Source organism: Pinus tabuliformis, chromosome 9, assembly GCF_031772625.1.
Source record: "Pinus tabuliformis cultivar Carrire ecotype Pingquan chromosome 9, CPIR1, whole genome shotgun sequence".
In the NCBI taxonomy this organism is placed as follows: Eukaryota; Viridiplantae; Streptophyta; class Pinopsida; order Pinales; family Pinaceae; genus Pinus; species Pinus tabuliformis.
This window is the reverse complement of record NC_142307.1, coordinates 703,705,476-703,731,368: the sequence shown is the minus strand read 5'-3', so window position 1 is coordinate 703,731,368 and position 25,893 is coordinate 703,705,476.

The window sequence follows — 25,893 nt, the reverse complement described above, 5'->3', positions numbered from 1 at the left end:
AGGGACACAAAACAAGCATTTCTTTAGGTTTAGCGCAATCTGATAACTTCGGCATGTATCCAACATTAAGCGCAAACTATCTACATGGCGCTTGACAAGCCCAAACATTTTCCATTCATCCAAATAGACCTCCAAGAATTTGTGAATAAACTCTTTGAATGCAGCGATGACTACGTGCGAGAAGATCATCGGTGCACTCTTAAGTCCAAAAGGCATCACTGTATATTGGAAACATCCCCATTCTGCTGCGAAGGTGGTCTTACTCCTGTCTTCTAGTACAATCTTAATTTGATGGTACCCAAAGAACCCATCAGTAAATGAGTAGGCCTCCTGTCCTCCAACATTGTCTAGGACCTCGTCAGTAAATGGTGTTGGAAAGGGATGATGGACACATGCATCGTTAAGATTTCGGAGATCTACGCAAATGCTCATTTCATCATTCTGCTTCTTTTCCTGGACTACCATTGGACTCACCTAATCATATTCTTCCACTAGTCCAATAATACCTGCTGCAAGCATCTTTTCCAACTCCAAGCAGACCTTTTCCTTGTATTTGGGATTAAGGCGACATGGCCTCTGCTTAACAGGCTTCAAGCCTGGTTTCAAAGCTATTTTCATTACTCCCAAATCGCCTATGATGCCTTTCTAGTCTGAAAATTTGGTAGGGAACAAATCTTGATATTCACGGAGCAACTTAGTGACCTTATCCACTATAGCATCATCCCAGTAATCCCCAATCTTCACAAACATCGGCTCCACTTCTGTACCAATGTTTACTTGCTTAGTTTTTAGTGGCGCGGTGATGTCGGGGTTATCTATCTATAGTCCCTCTACTTTGTGGTGGCCTTCTGCTTTGGGGATGATAATATTCCTTGGATCCTCATCCTCCCTTTCAACAGTCATATTATAGCATTCCAGCGTATGGCACAACTGGGTGCTCCAATTCGGTTGAACCAATTCGAAGGGATCCTGCGGAATTTTGAAGATTGCTACCTTAACCTCCTGCAACGCTTCATCAATACTTTCGAATCCATCTACAAAGCTGAATGTCCTCACAAACCCTTCTCTTAAAATATCCCATTTCACGGTGCCGTGGTGGAGCTCCGTTTCTAAATACCAGTTCATAGGGATTATATCCAGAGTGTGACAGAATAAATGCACCCATTCTGGCTGTGGCTCTGTTCCATAAACCTTAGTCCATTTCGCCAAATGATCATGCAGATCATTTGTAGTCAACCGTACCTTGGGGTGACCAAATCGCATCCTCATCATCCTCCTATAGTCGCGCCATTCTTCAAAGCTATCTTTATGCGTACCCCACAACCGTGCGGGCATAGCATGCAATGCCAGGTTCAGTACTTGGAAGCGATGGTTCTCAGGTGCTTCTCTTTCAAAGGAATTCAAGAAATTATATACTTCAGTTAGACCATCATAATAAGGTAAATTTATTACCTCTGATGATGCACAATGCAACGATTTAGTCATCATGTTGCAGCACAGTGTGAATACTTCATGCAGCCTGTTTTGCCAATGTTCCAACTCTTCATCAGAATCTGAGGTACAAGAACTTTCACAGTCCCATGAAATTTGTCCATCAACTGTTGGATTAACGCAATATTGGTCTCGCATTGTTTTCTTATAGATCTGGTCCAAATTATCATCAATGTCCTCATAGTCGCGGGCTGGTTTAGTATAGCGTGGTCCTTCTGTAGGGTCCAATGGTACTACAACACAGAGAGTTTTCTTTTCAAATGACATTGTCTACTTCTTCAAATTGATGACCCCATTCATGTCGATAGCCCAATCAATTCCCAGGAGCATGGGATATGGATTGCTGTCATCAACAATCTCTATCATTTCAAAATCGGTCGGCACGCTTGCACCTTCTATGTCTACGGTCACCCTATGAAATTGTCCCATAGGGATAACCTTTTGTTGATTTTCCATTCGCAATTGAATCAGAGACCATTACAGCATAGGTCTCCCCATTTTATCCCATGTCTATTTAGGCAAAACATTCGCATCCAACTGCCGATCCAAAATAACTTGATCCATCTCATAGTCTCCTATTTGCACAGTGAGCTTCATCATATGCCCTGTTCTCATCTTATGTCTGTCGATATTTCTGACTGTACAGTGCCCATGAAAAGCATTATCCATACTGGCACATTTTTTATCAACTCCTGTAGTCCTTTCATAGCCCTGCTGTCACGCAGCAACTTCATACAAGTCTCCAAGAAAGTAGTAAGCATGGAGGGGTCAACCTCTTCATATAACCTATCCTGACTTCCTGAGGTAGAGGCTTCAGCGAAGCTTTTCTTTGCTTCCATGAATGTTTCCTTCACGTGCTCCAGATAAAAACCAACATCTTTTTCTGTAGCCTTGAGGACCCATCCACCTTCTTCAGGTTGTTTTCCCTTATCGTCACTAGTCGTCATACCACTTTGCAGCAAGATATTCACATTAGGATCCTCTTCATGGGGCTCGGCCCTCATCATCTGTAGGTTCTGGGTAGGCTACTAAGTCTGCTCTTTCTTCTCCTGCATTTTAGCTATTAAGATAGGAAATTCTTCTATTGTGTGTTCAAACTGAGTATAATACTAGCATGTCGGGCATGCCTGGCTCATACACTCCCACGCGTAGTGTCTTGTCACTCCACAACTATAGCAAATAACTTGTCCCCAACCTCTACCAGGTCCTCCTCCTCCTCGGCCTTGTCCGTGGCCATGATATACTCCATGTGCTCCCCTAGCGCCCTGATCTAGAGGCTGAGTCTTTGTTTTCATCTGATATGCAGGCATTCTTTCCATGATCAGCTCATAGCTACAACAATTATGCTCATCGTTGCCCACTGATTTACAGAAATTGTAGAATAACTGTTGCGGCTTCTGTACAATTTTTTACAGCAAGTGAAAATTTTCCATTACATCTTTTCTAGCTACCTGATAGATAGCACACCATAGCGCAGGCCCTATACTTGGTCCTACTGGAACTTCCTGCCTCAGAGACATTGACCCTCCTCCTGTAATATAATTCACAAAGACATGGTAGTGATCTTTATCACGCCCCTGGATTTTACACTTGATCCAGGTGGATGTTGGTGGCCACCCACCTATCCCATTTGGACCCCCACAACTGTCTCTTTCAGCTTTTTTAGTTCCCTAAATTGTAGCACAGTTTACTATTTTTAGCAGTTTTTCGGGTCCTGAACTTCCGGAGCCATTTTGAGGCCCTAAACGAAGTTTTTTTGGGAATATTGGGAAACATGGGTCCATGGACCGATGTTGCCTCGCAAAGTGATAGTACTCGGATAGATCTTTCTAACGAGCTATCGTACGCGTCAAATGGAGATCGCATGCCAAAGTTACGACCCTGGGAAATTGATGTACCAATTTACCCAAACGGGGCCCACAATTTGGCATTTCATCTTCTAGGGTTAGATTTCGGAATGTTAAGGGTTTTCCATTGTTTCTCAACAATAAATAGGCCTTCGAGCCTCATTGTAACACAGTTCAAAACAGTTTAGAGGCATGTAGTCGCCACATCTCTTCTCAGAGATAAGCTACCATCGCCCTAGCTGGTTTCTTTCCATTTCTGGTTGTAAGCATATTTCAGTATTTTCCATTAATGAAATGAAGTATTATTTCCGCTGCATCTTTGTGTATATGGTTATCTCTGTAATTTGTTGCATTCTTGTTTAAATCCGGATCAACACTTGAGGCACCAAACTTCTTCACGCCCCTTTGGCCGAGCCGCTTTTTCCTTTTTCAAGCTCTACAACTCCAAGAAGAGGTTCTGCGACTCCGCATGAATCTATTGAACTCCCAAAGCAGCATCCTGAATAGGTGTTTCATGCAATCTCATCGCAATTTCTAGGACTTCCGCCTGAGTTCCTATATTTTGCTATGATAAAGCAACCCTTAGGTGGGTTAGGAGTGAGGCTACAAACCATTTGCGGTGCTAACTATCTAAGAGATTCATATTAGTTTCACGGATCTAGCACTTCAATCTTTGATCTAGCTCCCATGGCATTTCACCAGGTCTCATCATGATTTCCTTAAATCCAATTACCGACTACAATTCAGATTTAGGCTTACTGAATTCTTTGTTTAGAGTGATTTGAGTGTCTACTAATGATGCCAACGGATTATTAGTGTAGCACTTAATGTACCATGTCAATGCGCGATCTTGTAGAGTAGTAACCAACTTCTCTTTCTTTATGTGATCATCTGTAATATTTGGTGCCATCCACACAACCTTCGCAATGAACCAAAATCGATACGGGTCCTCACTTCCCAAGCCCTTGAAAATGGGCAACTTCATGGTCTTCGACATGTTGAACGGTGGCAGAGATGGTGGTGGTGTGGGTGAAGGTGTATGTTGTGGAGGCGAAGGTGGAGGTGGTGTGGGCAGATGAGGTATTCGCGAAAAAACCCTGCTTTATCCACTTTACAGTGCTTCGCGATGAGGCTTGTACCGCTCCCTTGTTTTCACTCGAAGGAGGTTCTATCAATGGGTTGTATTCAAGACCTTCTCTTTCCTGATTTCTAAATAATCATCTACTTTGCGTAGATCCAAACATCAAGGAAGTGGCATAACCCGATTTTCACACAAAAGCATTTTAATCCAAGTATTAAAAGATTTCAAATACTTACCTCATGGTCCCTTGAAAAAATGTCGCTCTGCTTCATTGTAACTCACGGAGGTATCTACCGCGAATTCTATCATGAATCCTCCTATAATTTGATCAAGCTAGTGATTGGTAGCACATGTGAGCTTATCTTCAAAAGCTTCCAACCTCTGCACTAGCTCTGGGGTCGACACTATTAGACCGTCAAGCCTCCACCTTCCTTGGCCGTCAGAAAATTTAGTGATCGACTCGTATAGTTCGATCGAGAAGGTGCAGAAGAAGACCTCATGTATTTATGTGTATAAATATATGTCCAACCACTATTCTTTCTTCATGCGTGAATTTCTATTCTCTTGCGCCACAAATTCGTAGATCTTTCTATCCAACCACTCCTCAATTTCTTTCCTTGTTGGATTCCAATGATGCAACATCACACATCTCTTTATGCAAATCTCGGTCCCATCTACAGAACCATTTGTTGGCTTAGTGGGTCCTGACCTAGGTTAAGAGTTAGTTGTGCCAAAAAAATCCCTACACTACTGGCCCTTTCGGCACCAATCCGCAGAGCGCAGACTGAAGTCTCACCCGAAGTAGTATGGGGGGATGCTGGAACCAAGTTTCTGCACCCAGAGATCAACGTGATGTTGTTTTATGGCCTAAATGTTCTTTCACACAGATCAATAAGCCCTTATGGATTATCGATGGAACTCCCTTTAATCAGGCTCTATACATTCACAAAGGTCTACGACTGTCTTTCGCGGACCCTGAATGGGTGAGTCAACTACTTACGAGCATCAAAGATTACTCTTAATGCAGTAATTACTGAGATTGGCTTAAGGGTTCGATAACTTCAACATACAACAAGATAATCTTCGCGTAAATAGTTAACATTAATTGCATTCATATAATAATATAGATCAAGTAAAGTCGCGCATCAATACATCATAATTTCATAAACCCATCATTTATCACAGCATAAAGCGCATTCATTCATAACAAAAGTAAATAGGAAAAACATAAGAATTTTTGCAATAATCTTCTTTATTGATAATCAGTTCAGCTTATAGACTCAAGACTTCCCTGCACACTCAGCTGTAGGGATCCACGCACTCAGCTGCGGACTCTACTCTAGGCCTCTCTGCGCATATAGCTGCAAAGCCTTTCTTCCTACTCTTCTTCGCTAACTCTCTACACTTCTCCCATAGACAAACTTCCTTACTTGCCTTAGACATCCTAAGACACACCTATTTATACAATCCCATGGTCCGTGGACCATGAGTAGATCCTCAAACAACTGACTCAACTTTCATAAAGAAGGGTAAAACCCTTTATAACTCTTTAACTATCTATGCGCTCCACGACCACAATTTGCAGAGACTTTATATTTTATGCATCAAAACATGGGATTTTGACCAAAAACTTGACCTAGGGGACCCCATCCCAACACTATGCCTATGTTTATGATATGGACATGCTAATGCTGAGAGATACATCAACGGAATGAAAAAAACATGACCCATGACATGTTAGGATAAACATGGATGGTGGAGAGACATTGGAAGCAAGGTTTATTGGTAGAGATAGTGTGGTCTTGGATGTGCAGTGCTATTGTTGGGTATATGTTGTGCATATTTTATATTCAATGATTGTACCTATGGTGTTGTGCGCATATTGCATATGTAGTTCTGGGTATAGATGGTTCTATGCACATGTTGGATATGCGGTGTTTTTTACATGATGGATATGCGGTGTGGTGTGCATATGGTGTTGTGTGCATGTTGGATATGTAGTGATGTGCAAATATGATGTTGTGTATGCAATGCTATGTACATATGGTGTTGTTTTCATGTTGTACAAGTGGTACTACGTACATATGGTGTTGTGTGCATGATTGTACATGTGGTGTTTTGTGCATGTGGTGTTGTGTGCAGGGGGTGTTTTTCACATGTTGTGCATGTGATGTTGTGTACATGTGGTGTCATGTGGTGTCATGTACATGCCATGCATGTGGTACTGTGTACATGTGGTATTGTGTACACGTTGTACAGGTGGTGCAGTGTACATGTGGCACTGTGTACGCGTTGTGCAGGTGGTGTTGCATGCAAATGGTACTATGTACATGTTGTACATATGGTACTAGTGTACATGTGGTATTATGCATGTGTCATACATGTTGTGCTGCAGGCATGTGATACTATGTATGTGCATTATATATTCATGGTATTGTGACATATGTATTCATTGTGTTGTACGATGTGTACGTATTTGTTTTGTGTTGTACACTAGATGTAGGTGTATGTATTGTGTTGTGGTGTACACCAGATGTAGGAGTATGTATTGTGTTGTGTTGTACACTGGGTGTAGTTGTATGTGTAGTATCCTAGGTGTAGGTGCATGTATTGCATGGTGTTGTATGTTGTGTGTGGTTGTATGTGTGTGATGTACACTATGTGTATGTGCACATGGTTGAGGAGAAGGAACTGCATATTTGTTGGGTGTAACAACCAATCTGATGTGCATATAGAATAAAGACAAAGGTAGAAGCTAAGGATTTATTAAAGGATAAGTATTTATTTTAGTTTTATTATGCATGTGATTTATGATTATGGTCTATGATGATTACAAGTGATCTATGATTATTCTTTATGATGGTTACATGTGATTTATGATTTTGATCTATGATGGTTTTGTTTTTAGCTAACGTGATGTGATATGTTTATACATGATGATTTGGTCAAAGATGCTAGTTTGACTTGTTGTGACAGGAAGCGAACAAAATTATATGTGTACCTTGTTGACGGGCTACCAATAAGGGATGATTTGAAGTTATTTCAATTTATTTTTAATTTGTTGGAAATTATGTGCTTGGTACAGGAAAACATGAAATTCCCAGTTGGGTGGTCGAAATTGACGACAAGTATTAGCAACAACTGCAAAAGGAATTGGAATAGGATGTAGTATGCTGGTAAAGCACTTCAGGAGTAGGGTCATTGTGGGACACTGGTACCCAATAGCATTAATTGATTTCCATGAGCATGCTATGACTGGTCTTATGATGGTTTTGAGGTAGGTATATACCTTGTTTGTTTGCCTTCCAATGGGAGGAAGCCTTGCCAAGGGATGGATCGCCCAAGATTGGGGGTGTCGGGGAACTTGGAAGGTAAGTGACTACACGGAAGGGATGACCAGATTTCCTGAGGGACTATGTAACAAAGAACGGAAGGTCATGGATATATTTGTTTTGGTCATTAGCATTACCAGATGGAATCAAATGCACATTGGGAGTGTACCCTGGAACAATTATCCGTAATTGTTAACTGAGAAGTGGTGTAGGACTATAGCGCTAGACATTGGTTGCATATTTGACTTTGGAAGTGGATTTTGGACTTCCAGGGAAGGAATTAAATCCTACCATTACTTTTGAGGGTGGAGGTGTAATCCTATGGATTCCCTTGTTGTTGATGCATGCATCGTATCATTTTATTTGCTTGTTTAGAAAATGTTCATATGTGCATATGTGGTTATTGTAAATACCGTAATGAGTTATGTTGTAAAGCTCCAATAAATGATATGTTTGTCATGTTTCATCAGTGGTCATTGTAAATACTGCAACAAGCTAAGTTATAAAGCGCCATAGGCAGTATGTTTGCTTTTCAATGGTTTTTTTGAGGTCTTGGTGTGGTTTAACACCAAGGATAGGTTTCCCAAGGGGGAGAGGTCTGTAAAAACCACTAGTTAAAAGTTCATGTAATAAAAGTTAATAAAGGAAAAATAACACCACAGTTAAGGGACACTTATTCCAAGCTTAATGTTGGGAAAATACATCCGAGTGGGTGTTCACTTAGTTTATTATGGCTAAGGAAATTGGAAAAGAAATGACAAAGGATTTGGAAAGGAAAGAGGCACTAATTGGCATTTTATTTATGAAAAAATTGGAAATTAGGAAGGTGAAATGTGACACATTGGATGTGAGGAGGAAAATGAAGGAAAATAATGGAAATTGAAGAAAAATAGAGGCCTCATTAATAAAAATTATTTTGAGGATCAGTTGGCAAGGTTTTGCTAAATATTTTTGGCTCAGGCTTGGTCAGTGTAATATTTTGTCAGTTCAGTTTTGGAGCTCTCTCATATTATCTCTCTCACACTCTTGGACACGAGTTTTCTTGTAGCATTTTAGCTTTGGAGCAAGGAAGGGGAAAACGAGAAAAGGAAGGAAAAGGAAAAGAAAGGAAAGCAAAGAGGAAGCAAGGAAGAGCAGGATCAAGTAGCTTAAGTAGGAATACTTGCAAGTAACATATTTCATGTGTGATTTCCTATTTGGTTTTCACATGCATGGCTTTTCGTGTTGGTATTTGGTTCTCTGGTTGTCGGTGGCATGGTCTTACTAGGTTATGACAGTGGTTTTTAGCCTTGCCTTCCCGTTTTCTGGATATCCATGGTGTGATGGGATTGTTTCTTTGTTTTGAGCTTTGGAATTTCCAGATGGTTTTAGAATTTGGGGTGGAGGTGGTCTCAAGAAAATTTCCGAAGGCCTAAGAATACCTTGATTGGTTTTGGCGGGATACACAGTAAAGCCTGAGGGTGGAGTCTTAGTTTAGGGCCTAGTGATCCATGTGTGGATTGGGGTAAAGTCTGAGAGGCAAGGAGATGGAAAATTCCTCAAGGATAGTGATGGAGTCCCGAGGCATTCCAAGCTCAGTTTGGTTTTGTGATCTCGGTGCCAGTTTTGTTGAGATCACAGCATGGTGAGGGTGGAGGTGGTTTATCCTATGGATTCCCTTATTTTTTTTGGATTGGTTTATCCATGACATCCTTCATTCATTCTTGGAATATGGCATAGGCGTGAATGGTTGAAAGAAATATTTGGTGTAGCCATGTCTATGGTCAGGTGCTATGTGAAAGTCGCGAACCTGGTTGGCTCTTGCCTATGTTTAATAAAAGCGAAGTTTTGTTTCTCTAGTGCTTGTTATCATGTGGCCTTAATGGTTGTTATCTCATTCTTATTTCGATGGTTTAATGTTAGTTATAAGCATGGTTATATGACTGGTTATGGTCATGGTTATTTCACGTATTTACTTGTGAGTGAAAGGACAATGGATGAAAGACCTAATGGATGTCAAAACAGTTAAGGGAAGAGGGTGGTGATCCTTCTTGTCAAGTCTCATATGAGTTATCAGTCATTTATGCTCTGTCTTGTATTCATGTCCTATAGATTGCATTGATGCCAAGTGTTTGACATAATGTCAGTCCCGGTTGGGGATGGTTAGGCCTAGTCTTGGAGCACGTTTTTGGCTTGCAAGTCTTGTTTTCATGTAATTAATTAATTTTGAAAGCTACAAGGTTTCTAGTAAACGACCTGGATTCTGGGCTTGAAAAGTGGCACAAATCCCAGAGTGGCAGGCATAGGTCTAAGGAGAAAAGTCCCCAGATGCACCTGTGCCTTGCTGTGGGAGCATATGGAGCCTTCCAAATGCAACCTTGTCCATATCAAGGGAGGTTCTAGGGCTTTTATGCATTAAAACCCCAGTGGGACCTAGGGACTAGTCATGGGGATGATTGGGAAGGATTTTAGGAGTCCTGTAGTAGGTATAAAAGGTCTGTGTTGCTGGTTTCCATTGATTCCACTTCCTTAAGGTCACTTAGGAGGTCAAGTCTTGTCATAGTAACCCCTCATCTCATGTTTACCCTGGGTAAGTTGGTGAAAATGGGTATATATGAGGGGATGCATCATTATAGGTTCCATGATTTCCACATGCGTACCCCAAAACAATCCCATCACACAGCAATCCCGGTCCCAACAGCATAACAATTTGTTGGCATGCATAATTCTATCAGAACTAGGATTTGTTACGCAGTTAGCCAATAAACCCACTTAGCATCAATCCTTCTAGCATGACTGATGCAATGGATGAAGTCTCACCCAATATGTTATTGAGGGAATGCTAGAACTAGGTTTTCACAATCAGATGGGATTATAAGGATTCTAAAGAACTGTAACTCCAACCCCCAACCCAAGACGCAAACAACTGCCAGATAGACACCTAGCAGTCATTTAGGGACTACATGCCGCACAGGATTTCATTGACTCTCACACACGCTAGTTAGTGAGCATGCCATACTCAAAAATAAGTCTGAGGCTGAGAAATAACAGTCCTCCTAGAAGCCCTTTTGATCTCATTATGTAGGTTGCCACTCACCCAAACACTACCTTATCATATAAATCCATTACCAAACTATTATCCCACTCAGTATTTGAAATAGTAAGAGACATTCAACCCAATCAAAAAATATTCAACAAATAGTAAACGAATAGACAAAATTAATCAAACCAGATATATTTATACACTAACATAACATAAGTAACCCATTAGTATTTCTATTACTTCATTAAAGAACATAAAAGGGCACAAGGAACTACATGACACATTATAGATTACTCGTCTCACCAACATTCATTGATTATTCATAATACAACACAATGACCAACATAATGCCAACACATAATGACTCTCTACACTCTTCTACTTGTAACATGTTCAACTTCAAAAAAAAAACTTTTACATTTTTCACAAATTACTAACCTTAATTCAACATAGTAAATAATTGTACGGCATTATTCATTTCTAATACATTATGTAATAGTTTATATTTGACAATAAAGGAACCATGGATATAGGAATAATTATTAGTCCATGAGGGTTGTAATTTTTCCTAATGTTTATGACTTTGGTGATATGCATTCCTCATATCACATATTTTGTATTGCTTACCTTCAGTGCAGAGTATCACGAAGTGATTTTTCATGTCCATAGGCACTATATGGAGTTAAAAATCATATGGTGGACAACTGAATCTTCTCCCTACATGCCAAGCTACACCTTGAACCTTCCCAAACCCTAATATACTGACCTATTACCTTCTACATTGTTGATCTTTCAAGGTAGTGATTTGACGGTCTTTCATTCTCCGAGGTAGTTTGAGGTAACTACCAACTAAAACCTCTTGGGTTGCTAGTCATTTGCCAACACATAATGACTGTCTATACTATGCTACTTGTAACATGTTCAACCTCGAAAAAAAAATTATTTTACATTTCTCACATATAACTAACCTTAATTAAACATAGTAAATAACTCCATGACATTATTAATTTCTAATACATTATGTAACAATTCATATTTGACAATAAAAAACCATGGATATAAGAATAAGTATTAATCCATGAGGGTTGTAATTTTTCCTAATGTTTATGACTTTGGTGATATGCATTCCTCATATCACATATATTGAATTGTTTACCTTCAGTGTAGAGTATCATGAAGTGATGTTTCACATCCATAGGAACTATATTGGAGTTAAAAATTATATGGTGGACAACTGAATCTTCTCCTTGCATGCCAAGCTACACCTTAAAACCTTCCTGAACCCTTATCTGCTTACCTGTTACCTTCTACACTGTCAATCTTTCAAGTTGGTGATCTAACGGTCTTTCAATCTCTGAGGTAGTTTGAGGTAACTATTGGCCAAACCCTCTCAGGTCAATGGTCATTTTCACTTTTTCGGGCTTAGGAATTTCTCTACAATACCGCCACCATTCATGTACTTTATTTCCTTCTTTCGTAATTTAATCCCACCTCACAAGCTCTCTTTATTTGTTACTAAAGGTTTCTGACACTCGGTAACCTAGGTTTCTTCTGCTACTAACAGGGTTTCATGCCTTTGGGGTTCCATTTGGGCCAAATTTTCTGTAGCAAGGCTTTCCTCAAGGCAGAAACTACTCACACATCCCTCCAGGTGGTAAATAGGTAATCTTCTTTCAATTTTAGGCCGAGCTTGCACTTGTTACATGTACTATATAATTAATCACCCTTTTGATAATTTGGGTTCTCTTTTGGGAAGGGTTACCTATCAACGGCAAACCCTTTTCCCTGTAGGTATTGTACAGGCTCCCCGGGTATATATTTTTTGTCTTATTACATTTGGTAGCATTAGCATACCATTAGTTATCTAAATTGCTTTCTTCTTTGTTCTATTACAGTTTGGTCTCTCAGATATACTCCAGCTTCTTCATGTTTCTTTGAATGTTTCTAGGATTAGGAGAAATGTCCTTACATTGACCTCTGCACGTGTTCTTATCCTGCTAGGTTCTTATAACCCTATACCATTTTAGTTTGGTATTCTGGGAAGAGTTACACAACTGCTCTTAGATTTCTTTCCTTATGACTATAAACATATTAAGTCTAGATTGCTCCTGTGGGTCTTATGATGATCGCAAATGTTATTTATCTATTTTGTTTCTTTGGGTGCATCCTTGTTATGTTGTTGTGGTTATATGTTCTTCAAGGAAAGAAACTGCAATTGAGTTTTGTCTTAAGTGTTTATCAATTTGTACAATAATGGTCGACTTGATGGGTTTTGTAACCCCATATAAATATTCTCTTTTTAAGGTGTAGTGGACATATTTTAGTTGTACTATTTTATGTTTTCTTCCCATGCACAAGGGTTTGCTGATATATGAAGTTTTCTAGTGTAATTGTTACTTGTTCTCAGTTTTATATATATATATATATATATATATATATATATATATATATATATATAGATATATATATATATATCTTTTTTTTTGTTATGCTTTAGATTTCAATCTTCTACTACACACATATCTATATAAATATTTTTTATTGTATCTCTTCTTGTTCTATATAACTATACATGAAATCTTGTTATATATTTGTGCCTATTAATTATTTATTTTCAAGAGTTCTAGATTAATACCCATTTCCAATATGAATGGATTACAGGGAGTTCCATATAGGAACATGGGTTGCTAGTTAATATGGTTCGACCCAAGGACTAAACTGGTTCCCATGCAACCCTTTTTCCTCATAAGAAAAATTTAAACTATTCCCATTTCAATTTACCGGCTATTATGTATATTTTGACTAATAAAGTTTCTTGAACCATGCCCCCCTATTTTCACCTTTCACTAGGGTTATAATTGTACATATTTTACATCACAAGATTTCACATAATCACTGCAAATATGCAATTTAACTTTCCAGGAAATATTAATAGTGCCTTTAAAGAAAATTTAGCTTCATGTTTCTTATATCTTACCAGGAAAATAATAACTGTGCCATTCTTAAGAAGAAGTATAACTTCTTGTTTCTTCTAATTTATTACTGGAACAAATTGTTCCTTCACATAGTTATTTACTATCATTTCAACATATATATATCCCTACAAATTTACTTATCCGAGTTTCAATCGGCTAGAAATTTCACTGGAGACACTGCACCTCCCAACCTTTGAGAGTTCCAATTACATCCAATCCCCCCCTCCCCTGAGCCTTTTCACTACCAGAACAACAGCTTAGACAATATTTGTTTTCTTTTTCTAATTAGTATCCACAGACATCAAGCCCATCGGTTCCAGCCTGCAACTTACAACCTTAACTAGGCTTAGGGCTTCCACTGGCTCACAATCGAACTCAAGAACACCCTATAGGCAGCATCCTAACATACCTCTTTCTTTCTTCTCTCAAATTCCTCCAACATTATCCCCCTCTGTCTTCCTCAAATATTTTCCGATTGAGATATTTTATCTCTAGGGTGAGAGAGAAACATGTAACTATCTAAAACTATCTGGTATTTGAAAACTGCTTCCAGGGTCTTTTCCCATGAAATTTATCAAAACTAGTTTTTTAAAATATTTAATAAAACCAACATAAACTTAAAATATCTTTTAGCACTTAATTCTCACTTAGTTCCTCAGTTCATAAGTTACACAACCTAATGTTGTAAATGTAAAAAGGAAAAAATAATATTCACAGGGTCTGGGGGTGTTACATCTTCCCCACATTGGACGAAACATGGTCCCCAATGTTTTTCATTTCCTATGAAACAAGTCCAAATTTGCCTCCCACATAAAGCTCTCATCCTCCCAAGTGGCCTCTTTCAGGCTAAATTGTTTCCATTGCAATTTAACCTGGGTGATAGCTCACCTCATAACATTATTTCTCTCCAATTGAGGATGAGTAGAGGCTCTACTAGAACTATGTCCGTTTCTACATGATCACACAACCATAATACTATCACCAGTTCACATGGATTGTTACTGTAAAAGTAAAAGGACACATATATTCAGAAAGTTTAATTTTATCCTTAAAACTTACCTGTACCTCCTACTAGTTAATAATGTGTCTAGGGTCATAAACATATTTCTTTAACAATGAAACATGAAACACATTATGTACTCGAATTGTAGGAAATCCTGTAGGTTCACAAGCTCGTGCAATTTACTAAAGCACAGGACAATAATCTACTTCTACTTTCAACCAGAAGAAGCCAATAGATCGATGAAAACAATAAGAAAAAGAAGAAGACAAATCAATGGCACATAACACAAGATGTATCTGGGGAAAGCCATTGCTAAAAACCTCGCTATCTGTATTTCATATATTAGAAATGTGAGTGAAGATACAAAGCTTGTTCTCATGAAAACAATTCCGCACAAGTATGCTCAACTCTCTCAGCTCACAAGAAATCTCTTGGCCAAAACTTAGCCAATTCTACAGCTCTCCAAGCCCCTATTTCCTTACGCAATTCCTATGGCTGAATATCCCATATTAATGGTAATCGAGTGCATCGAAAACTGCACAATCCAAACTAGGTCCAGTTCCTGATTGGATGCATGATCTATACTACTCAATAAATCATACAACTAATAGTGCATTGTCCCTGCACTCTAGTCTCAAATGTGCCTTTCTCTCAATTGACATGCATGAGTTTCTCATGAGGAAATCTTTAGTTAACTGGAGTAGCACTAGTGGATGCATTAGTGCACCAACTAATTGTTAAATCTCTATTAGTTCCTCAAATAGTTTAGAACTAATTTAATTGAACTTAACTCAGTAAACTCAGTAATTTCCAACTCAATTTAAACTCACACTGGACCCCTAAAACATAGGGAGAACATATACATGACTACAGAAAGACTTCCAACTCTAAATTCCTATGCTAATTAAGTTAATTAAAATTAATTAACTAATTACAAGTTTATATGAGAATAGAATTTGATTTTAATTCTCAGTTTAATTCAAAGAAAAAGTAAACTAGAATTTCATGTTGCCATTTCTCAACACTCCCTCTCAACCAGAAAGGGATTATCAACTACCTCGATCCTATCTCTGTGAAACTTAAATTTACGTCTTGACAATTCCTTTGTTAAAATGTTAGAATCTTGATCCTTTGTGGGAATGTACTCTAACAACATAATCCACCTCAACACACAATCTCTAAGATGATGATATTGGATATCAATATGCTTGGAACGATCATGAAAAACTAGATTTTCAGAGAGTTTGATACAACCCTAATTTTCGTAGTAAATCACAATTGGATCCATCTACTGACCAAACAAACCAACCAAGATCTTCCTTATTCATATGGCCTCACATGATGCCTGACTCTTAATGATCTACTCGGCCTCTGCTGAACTGAGTGCAACTGATCTATGTTTCCTACTGTACCAAGAAAATGTCGTTGACCCAATACTGAAGATCCCTCCTAATGTGCTCTTCTTGTTGGATGGAATCCTTGCCTAATATGCACCGATGAAGCCTTGAAGCTTCACTCCCTTTGTCATCTGTACCATAATCCATACTGAGAATTTCCCCTGAGGTATCTCAACACATGCTTTATCACCTTCCAATACAACTTGGTAGGCCTAGCCATCACCTGACTTATTTGTTAACTGCATAACACATATCCAATCATGTGTTCATCAAGTACATGAGTGAACCCACAAGCTTCCCGTAAACAATAAATTTCACTACTTCGCCTGAAGTAGCATCCTCCTTCCCCCAGTTACCTGCTAGAGGAGTATCCACGGGTTTGCTACTCTCCATGTGGAATCTCCTGAGTATCTCATTGGCATACTTTCCCTAAGACACAAAAAAATCCCCATCTCCCTACCATACCTCCATGCCAAGAAGGCAATGCATGAGCCCCATGTCCTTGATATCAAACTCTCTTGCAAGGTCCTCCTTGCAAGATTTGATCAGCTGATCATCACCTGTCATTACGAGATCATCAACATAAAGTAAAATGATCAACAACTTACCTTCCACCACTATGTGGTACAGGTTCACATCCGCTTCACTCTTCGTGAAGCCCAACTCGGTGAAGTAGCTATCTATCTTGGTGTACCAAGCACGAGGTGCTTGCTTCAGCCCATACAATGCTCTCTTGAGATGACACACATGTGGCTCATGATCAAAGGTTTCAAAACCTTTAAGCTGCTCTATGTACACCTCTTTCTCAATCATGCCATTAAGGAATGTTTTCTTCACATCCATCTGATGTATCTTCCAACCCATCTGTGCTGATAGTGCTAATATCGATATGACTGATGAGTACCTTGTAACAGGAGGAAATGTCTCATCATAGTCAATACCCTCTACCTTTGAAAATCCACGGGACACAAATCTAGCCTTATGCTTCTCCACACTACCATATGCATCTTGATTTACCTTGTAAAGCCAATGGGATCTCACCATTGACTTCTCCTCTCGTCTCGGGACCACATCACAAAAACTGTTACGAACTATGGAGTCATACTCCTCCACCATGCCATCAACCCAAACCAGATGCTAAATTTCATCCTTAAAGGAAGAGGGATTTGTCACAACACATTTTCCCATAAGATCCATGTATCTAGTGTACCTCTCAGGTGACCTCCTCTGCCTGCACTGAGAAGTGGGTGCACCCACATTCTCTCGTGCATCATCCAACAATCTATCAACCTCTCTGGTGCAATTTCTTCCCTCTCTAGAAGACTCTGCCTGAGTGGATGTCTCCACTCCCGGATCCTGTACATGTGGTTTCTCCACATCAATCTGAGGCTCCTCAACATTAGGAGATAAAAGCTATGCATCCGCTTGTAGCTCAAGCTCCCTCTCAAGGGAAACTCGCATGGCCTTCTCCTCATCGAATCTCAAATCCCTGTGAACCACTGTTGTCTAGTTGGTCAACAAGTACACCTGATAGTGGTAGGGTGTATCAGTGTACCCCACAAATATACCCAACTCTATTGTCAGATCAAGATTCTTCCATGCATCTTTGGTCACATGGAAATATACCGATGACCCAAAAATCGTAAAGTGACCAACATCTGGCCTCTTACCGGAATAAGCCTCCTCTGATGTCTTCATCTCAAGTATCCAATGTGGGATACCATTGTGAAAAATAAAATGTTGTGTTGCATTCCTTAGCCCACAAGTGTAGGGGTAGGCCCTGATCATGCAAAATTTCCCTCTCTGCCCCTATTATTCTTCTATTCTTCCTCTCATCCACCCCATTCTACTGAGGGTTATGCGGTGCCTTCAACTCCCATTTAATCCCTTCCGCTGCACAGAAGTTCTTAAACTCGTTTGAGACATACTCACTACTGTTAGCACTTCATAGAGATTTAACCTTCTTGCCCGACTCTTTCTCCACCAATGCTTTAAACTCAGAAAAAATTGTGAAATTTTGATCCTTTTTCTGCATGAAAAATACCCAACATTTACGAGAATAGTCATCAACAAATATAACATAATACCTATGTTTGGTCGTGGATGCTGTCGAGAATGGCCCACACGCATCTAAATGGAATCTCTTTAGAATAGTCTCTGCTTGACTATCTCTATCGTGAAAGGAAAACTTGGTGTATTTTCCCAAAGTACACCCCTTGCATGTATCAACTTGCTCAAGCGTACCTTTGGGAAGACCAGTAGAGATCAGCTACAGTATCTTCAAATCTCCATGATGCAAGTGGCCCAATCGCCTGTACCACAACTTGCCAATGTCTCATTTCTGCACCCTTTCTACTTTTGCGCTCAAAGAAACACACTCCTCTACCTCCAAATTATAGATATTCTTCACCTAAATCCCTATCTTCTTTACTTGACCCCTGATTATGTAACAAGGGAACACCTTTCCTTTTGAGAAGATTACATCATAGCCTCTATCCGCAAGCATGGAAATAGATACCAAGTTCTTCTTCAGCCCAGGAACATACATAACACTCTTCAAGGTGAGTGGAGTCCCATGCTCCTTCCGAAAAGAAATCATTCCCAATCCAGTAACACTATACTTATCGTCATCACCCATCTGGATATGTATATGGAGATCTTTCTCCTCCAAGTCACTGAATAACTCTTTGTCGCTAGTCATGTCGAATGAAGCTTCACTGTCTAAGTACCATACACTTCCCATAATTGATGACACAATGCATGCAATGAGGGAAAATTCCAATTCGAATTGAGAGGCCAAAGCCTCATCCACCGATCCTCCTGAGGACTTCTTATTGGACTTCTTGAGTGGACAATTTGTAGAAAAATGGCCCAACTCATGACAATGAAAGCACTTAACTTTAGTCATTTATTTCTTCTTAACTCCATGATAAGAATCCAAATTGGAATGGGAAGCTTTCCCTTTCCCCTTCTTCACCTTAATCACTAAGGCACAGTTCTCTTCATCATCAGTCTTTGATGAAGATCCATCCTTGGTGTTCCTCCTGATCTCCTCCTACATCAAATCCAACCACAGTTGTTCCCAATCTGGAAGCTTCTCCCGACCATTGACGAAGTCCTAATAACTATGCCAACTCTTTGGGAGTTTTAGAAGAGCAAGACTCACCATATCATCCTTGGAAACCATGATTCCAACACTTCCAAGTTCATCATGACATTGAGTGAACTTGCTCAAGTATTTTGGAATAGTCTCGCCTTTCTCCATTTTGATTTTCGAAGTTTGTCCTTCAATGCCAATTTCCTTTGGTCACTTTTATTCTGATACAATTTTGTCAATGCTTTCCACATAGCATACATATTTTCCTCGCCATAGAGACTCGAGACAATGTGATATCTAACTCCCTCAAGGATTATCCGCATTTCCTTCGCCACACACTTCTTCCATTTGGCCAAATTCTGTGCATATGATGATGTTGGCTTATGAATTTATTAATCAACAAATTCCTTCAAGCCATTATCCTCTAGCACAGCCTCCATTCTGTCCCTCCAGGCTAAAAAAATTGAGCTACCTTCCAAGGCATACTCGAGACACAAACTGTAGAAATCCATATGTCGATGCTGAAGTATGTATTGAAAATTCGAATTTCACCTATAACCCAAAACTGAAAACCTTGAAATCTCCTCTAGTATATTGTTCCCTACTCTAATAGCATGTAGAAAATCCTATAGATTCATAATCTCATGCAATTTACTAAATCATGGGACAATAATCTACTTCTACTTTCAACCAGTGGAAGCCAATAGATCGATGAAAAAAATAAGAACAAGAAGAAGAAAAATCAATGGCACATAACACAAGATTTATCTGCAGAAATCCACTGCTCAAAATCACACTATCTGTAATTCATATATCAGAAATATGAGTGAAGATACAAAGCTTGTTCTCACTAGAACAATTCTGCAGAAGTGTGCTCAAATCTCTCAGCTCACAAGCAAGCTCTTGGCCAACACTTAGCCAATTTTGTAGCTCTCCAAGCCCCTATTTCCTTGTGCAATTCCTATGGCTGAATAGTCCATATTAATTGCTCTAAAATGATCATATGTCAAACTGATGTAGAATTGATTATGTCAACAGTGAAATGAATGTTAACTTAAAGTGTTGAAAACGTGAAACTACTTGAGAAGAAATAATTTACGACAGATGACAAACATAAGCAAGATGAAAAACAAAAGTGAAAACACAAAATACACAACGATACTAGACAACAAGATTGATTACAGAGTTTGTCCCTAATGGACTACATCTCCGGGTTCTCTTTCAAGATGGGCGACCACTTTATTAGGATTGAATCTGAGGATTTCGATTACACAACAAATTGACCAAACTGAACGTGCACATAGGAACTTTTGATCACTATCATAAGAAATATATTTGAACTGGCTTTCCAATGCCTATCACAATTCCCAATTCTGACTCTGGATGCTCCTGTTACACTGAAAACAAAACAACCTATATCCTCCAGAATCTGCATACAAAACTCAAAAACCCACTCCTCCATCTTCAATGAGCAAAACTACCTTTATAACCCTGCAAATACATTCAAACTTCTTCATCCAAGTTTAGGAATGAACTGGCTAACTTTAATGGTTAAATTTAGGGTTTATGGTTAAGGAGTTAATGTTATTAGGTCTTAGGATTAATCAAATAACAATATTCGAATCCAAAACCCACATTTTGACCTTATTATAACTCAAAACCATTAGTTGTTTGCTAACCGTGCGGAGGAAGGTGACAACTCATGTGAACAGTCGATTCAATCCGCAGTTAGTGCATCGGTAGTTCCGCTACTTGTTAACGGTTGACGGTTAATCTAGCACTTCACACGCCACCGTTAACCTTGCCTAACCATGACTGTCCACCTAAATTGTGCGGTGAATTACATTGCATTCACATGGCCACCGCCACGGTAATGTTCCTCCGCCTGACTGTTATGGTTATCTGCCCATATGTCCACATATCCACGCAGTCTACCTTGTTTTCTCACATGAGCCCGCAGTTCCGACACAGTCAAGACAATGTTTAGGACTGATATATGGTTTATTACATAGTTTTGTAATGTATTACAAAGGCCAAGAGTTGTAGACTTTAGGTTTTGGTAATGCGTTGTTTTAATATGGTTTGTTTTGTAATAGTCCGAGAAGGTTAGGACTTTAGGGTTATGGTTTTTAGACTTAGGTTTGATGTTTTCCACCACAGGGTTGAAGTAATAGGTTTAGGCATAGGTTTTAGGTCAACGATACATGGTTTTCACCATAGCTTTTTAGGGCTAGGTTTTAGTCTTTACATCAAATAAAAACCCATTTACAACCAATTGTCACAAAGTGACATTCAAACCCACATGACAACAAACCCTTGTCGACAAACAAACTTTGCAAGGCGGATGACCAACCTTCGTCGACAACCATATCCTGGCAGGAACTGATGACAAACACATGTGGACAACCATAACATGGCAGAACTGATGACAAACACATGTCGACAACCATATCCTGGCGGAACTGATGACAACCACATGTCGACAACCATATCTTGGCAGAACTGACGACAACCACATGTCAACAACCAGGTACCAAACCGTATTCATCGCACACCATGAAAACCATTGAAATCACCGGACAACCTGAACCATAAACATCAATATCGAAGCTGAAGACACCGGACACTGAATGTGAACGATGAAATTGAACTTCTGCAATTGATCTGACAAGATCCTCCTGGATCATTAATGGGAATCTAATGCATCCAAAACTGTGTAATCCAAACTAGGTTTAGAATAGTATGTTGTCCCTGCACTCTAGTCTCAACTGGGTCTTTCTCTGAATTGACATGCATGAGTTTCTCATGAGTAAATCTTTAGTTAACTGGCGTAACACTATTGGATGCATTAGTGCACCAACTGACTATCAACTCTCTATTAGTTCCTCAAATAGTTTGGAACTAATTTAACTGAACTTAACTCAGTAACTTGAGTGATCTAATTTCAAACCAATTTAAACTCACATTGGGCCCCTAAAACTTAGGGAGAAGATATACACGACTACAGAAAGACTTCCAACTCGAAATTTCTAAGCTAATTAAGATAATTAAACTTAATTAACTATTTACAAGTTGCTATGAGAATAGAATTCAATTTTAATTCTCAGTTTAATTCAAGGGAAAATTAAACTGGAATTTCTTGTTTCCATTTCTCAACACATATGACTAGGTAGTGCAAGCTCATATACCATAGGTCCTATTCTTTTCAAAACTTGGAATGGGCCACAATAATTGGGAGCTAGCTTTACACAACCACCCCACCTCAAGGTGCTCCTTTTAGGTTTTACCCTCACATAAACATGGTCCCCAACCTGAAATTCCCTATAGGTTCTTTTCTTGTCTACATAAGATTTATGTCTGTCTTGGGAAACTTTTAAGTTCTGACAAACTTTCCTTACGGTATTCTCCATTTTTGCTAACATATCCTGTCTTAGAATTAACGTTTCCTTAGGATTACTCCAGTTAGTAGGTGTTGTGCATATTCTCCCATATAGTACTTCATAAGGGCTCATTTTTAATGAGTCATGATAACTATTATTATAGGCAAATTCAATTGGGTGGAGGTATTCCTCCCACTTGGTTGGTTGTTGCATAACATACATTCTTAGACTTTTTTCAAGGGCCTGATTCACTTGTTCAGTCTACCCATTAGTCTATGGATGATAGGAGGTACTGAATTGAACTTGGGTACCTAATCCCTCAAAGAGAGACTTCCATAATGCATAAGTAAATTTTACATCTTTCTCAGAGATAACTACTTTAGGTGTGCCATGTAATCAGAATATTTCCCTCATAAAATATCGACAATTTGGATCGTCTTATATGTGGATTGTACTGGAATGAAATGGGTCGTTTTGCTATTTTTATCCATTACTACCATCATTGAGTAATTTTTCCTTTTTGATCTTGGTAAGCCTATTATGAAAAAGTCTAATGCAATCACTTCCCATTTCAATTCTAGAATGGGCAGGGGATGAATTAATCCCAGAGGATGCTCGTGCTCAAGCTTAATGTGCTGGCACTCCAGACATTTAACCAAATAGTCTATAATATCCCTTCTCATCCCAAGCTAGAAATAAAATTTCTTAATCGATAAAAACAATTTGTGATACCCAGGATGTGCTGCATAAGGGCTTCTATGGAACTTGTCCAAAATCAAATGTTTAATATCTAGCTAGTTTTGATATACACTCTTTCCTTAAATTTTAATAAAACTACTTTTTTTATACCATACTCGGTTGGTTTTCCATATTTGTTCATTTGTTGAGTCTGGTTCCATAGGAATCCATATTCGGGGTCCCTTGACGCGACTTCTTTTATCTGATTAGAAAAATTATTAGGAAATCTTATACACACAATGAAACCTCCTACTTAATGCATTCGTTACCCGGTTCTCTTTCCCTTTTAAATGTGCAATCTCGAATTCAGAATCACTCAAAAACACGTTCCATCTCACTTGACAAACATTAAGATTAGGTTGCTTAAAGGATTTTGTTAGACTACTATGGTCAGTCATTAAAATAAAATTCTTACCTAAGAGGTAGTGTTGCCAAACCTTCAAAGCGTGTATCACCGCTGTTAACTCCAAGTCATATGTAGAGTATATTTTTTCATGTTCCTTCAACTTGCATGATTCATAGGCTATTATTTTTCCCTTTTGAATCAATACCCCTCCAACTCCTTCTTGGAATGCATCTTTGAAAACTACAAACCCTTTATCAGGGTCTAAAAATTTCAGCACCGAGGTTATGGTTAATAATTCTTGAGTTTCTCAAAATTGTGTTAGCATTCTGTTGTCCATTTGAACGCCCTTCCCTTTTTTTTAAGGAGGTGATAGGATAAGAAATTTTGGAAAATCCTCCTATAAATTGATGGTAATAACTAGATAATCCCATGAAGGATCGAATGTCTGCAACATTTTTAGGGACATGCCATTCAATGATGGTCCTAATATTCTTGGGATCTACAACTTTTTATTCAGAAGAAATTATATATCCCATGTATTAGATCTGGTCTTTGTAAAAAGTACATTTACAAAATTCTTCATCTAGTTGATGGTCCCATAAGGTTTACAATACCAGTCGTAGATGTTCCTTATGTTCCTTGAAATTTATGGAAAAAATATCATCAATGAAGATGAGAACAACTTTATCCAAGTAAAGATGAAAAATACCATTCATTAAGCTCATGAATGTAGCAGGGGAATTAGTAAGCTTGAACGATAAGACTACAAACTCATAATTATCGTACTGGGTCCTAAAGGCCATCTTATAAATATCCTCCTCTTTCAGTCTGATCTAGTGATATCTTGACCGTAGATCAATCTTAGAGAAGATGGTGGAACCCATAACTTGATCAAACAGATCATCAATTCTTGGCAACATATATTTATTTTTTATGGTTAATTTATTTAGTTGCATGTAATCAATATATAATCGTAAAGTGTCATCTTTTTTTCTAACAAATAATATAGGGGCTCCCCAAGGTGACACACTTGGGTGAATATATCGCTTATCAAGTAACTTTTGCAATTGCATCTTGAGTTGAGTTAGTTCAAGAATGCTCATATGGTAGGGATATTTTGACACAGAAGCTACACCTAGAACTAATTCTATATTGAATCAATGTTCCACTTATGGGGTGTTTTCACTTATAGAAAACCCTGGTTGTGGGAAAAAATCTAAGGTAACCTCTAACCGCTTTGAGGTTGAAATATGGCCCTTCAACATGGAGAGGGATATCTCCCTAAAACTAAGATACCCAAGATCATAGTGGTAGAAGGTTTGCAATAAGTCCTATGGTCATATTTATTTAAGAAAAACTGAGGTTGGTTGGACTATAAGAAAATTTCACCATTGGGCATGGCGTCTGACCCAATCAGCTTTATATGATCACATGTTTAGTGAGAAAACATCACAAAAGAGAGATAGTAACAATTCCTTTGACAGATTCTAGGAAAGTTGTAGGATAGTGAAGGAAACCAATGTGATATATATGTGAAAATTAAGTATTTAAATATCTGAAACATAAAGAAAATGGAGCACAACAATATGAATTCCAATTTCAAACCACTTAGCATTCATATATTGAAGAAAATATTAAACCAAGAGACATACAGGGAATTATGACACATGAATTTCTACAAAAATGCTCACATATACTTCTTTATTATAATATGATCACACTGTACATAAAAAGGCTATCTTTCAAAAGTTCCAACCCTTTTTCCTTCTTTAGAAATTGTTTATATGGAGAATACAAAAGATAAATAGGTTTCTATCTTATCCTTAATTAGAATAATATAAAATAACAATATACATCTTTTTAAGTACAATATATATCTTTTAAGTAGTGCATTATTGTTCTGCCTCCTAAGTTCAGAATCATACATTGTCATTCCTTAAATAATGGACTTATTTTGCGTAGCTTCTACTTCCTTGGGTACCTTTCTTTCAATCACTGATAATCCTGCTATTATCCTTTAGCAGACGAAAACTAATAATTATGCTGACAACCCGACTATCAATGTTTTCCTCCATACTGTTCGTCAAAATGCGCTGACAATGAAACTGTCAGCACTCCTCTGCCTTTTCCTGTGCTAAAATGTTGACAAGCACTTTGTTGACTAAAGACCAAAATTCCATTTTG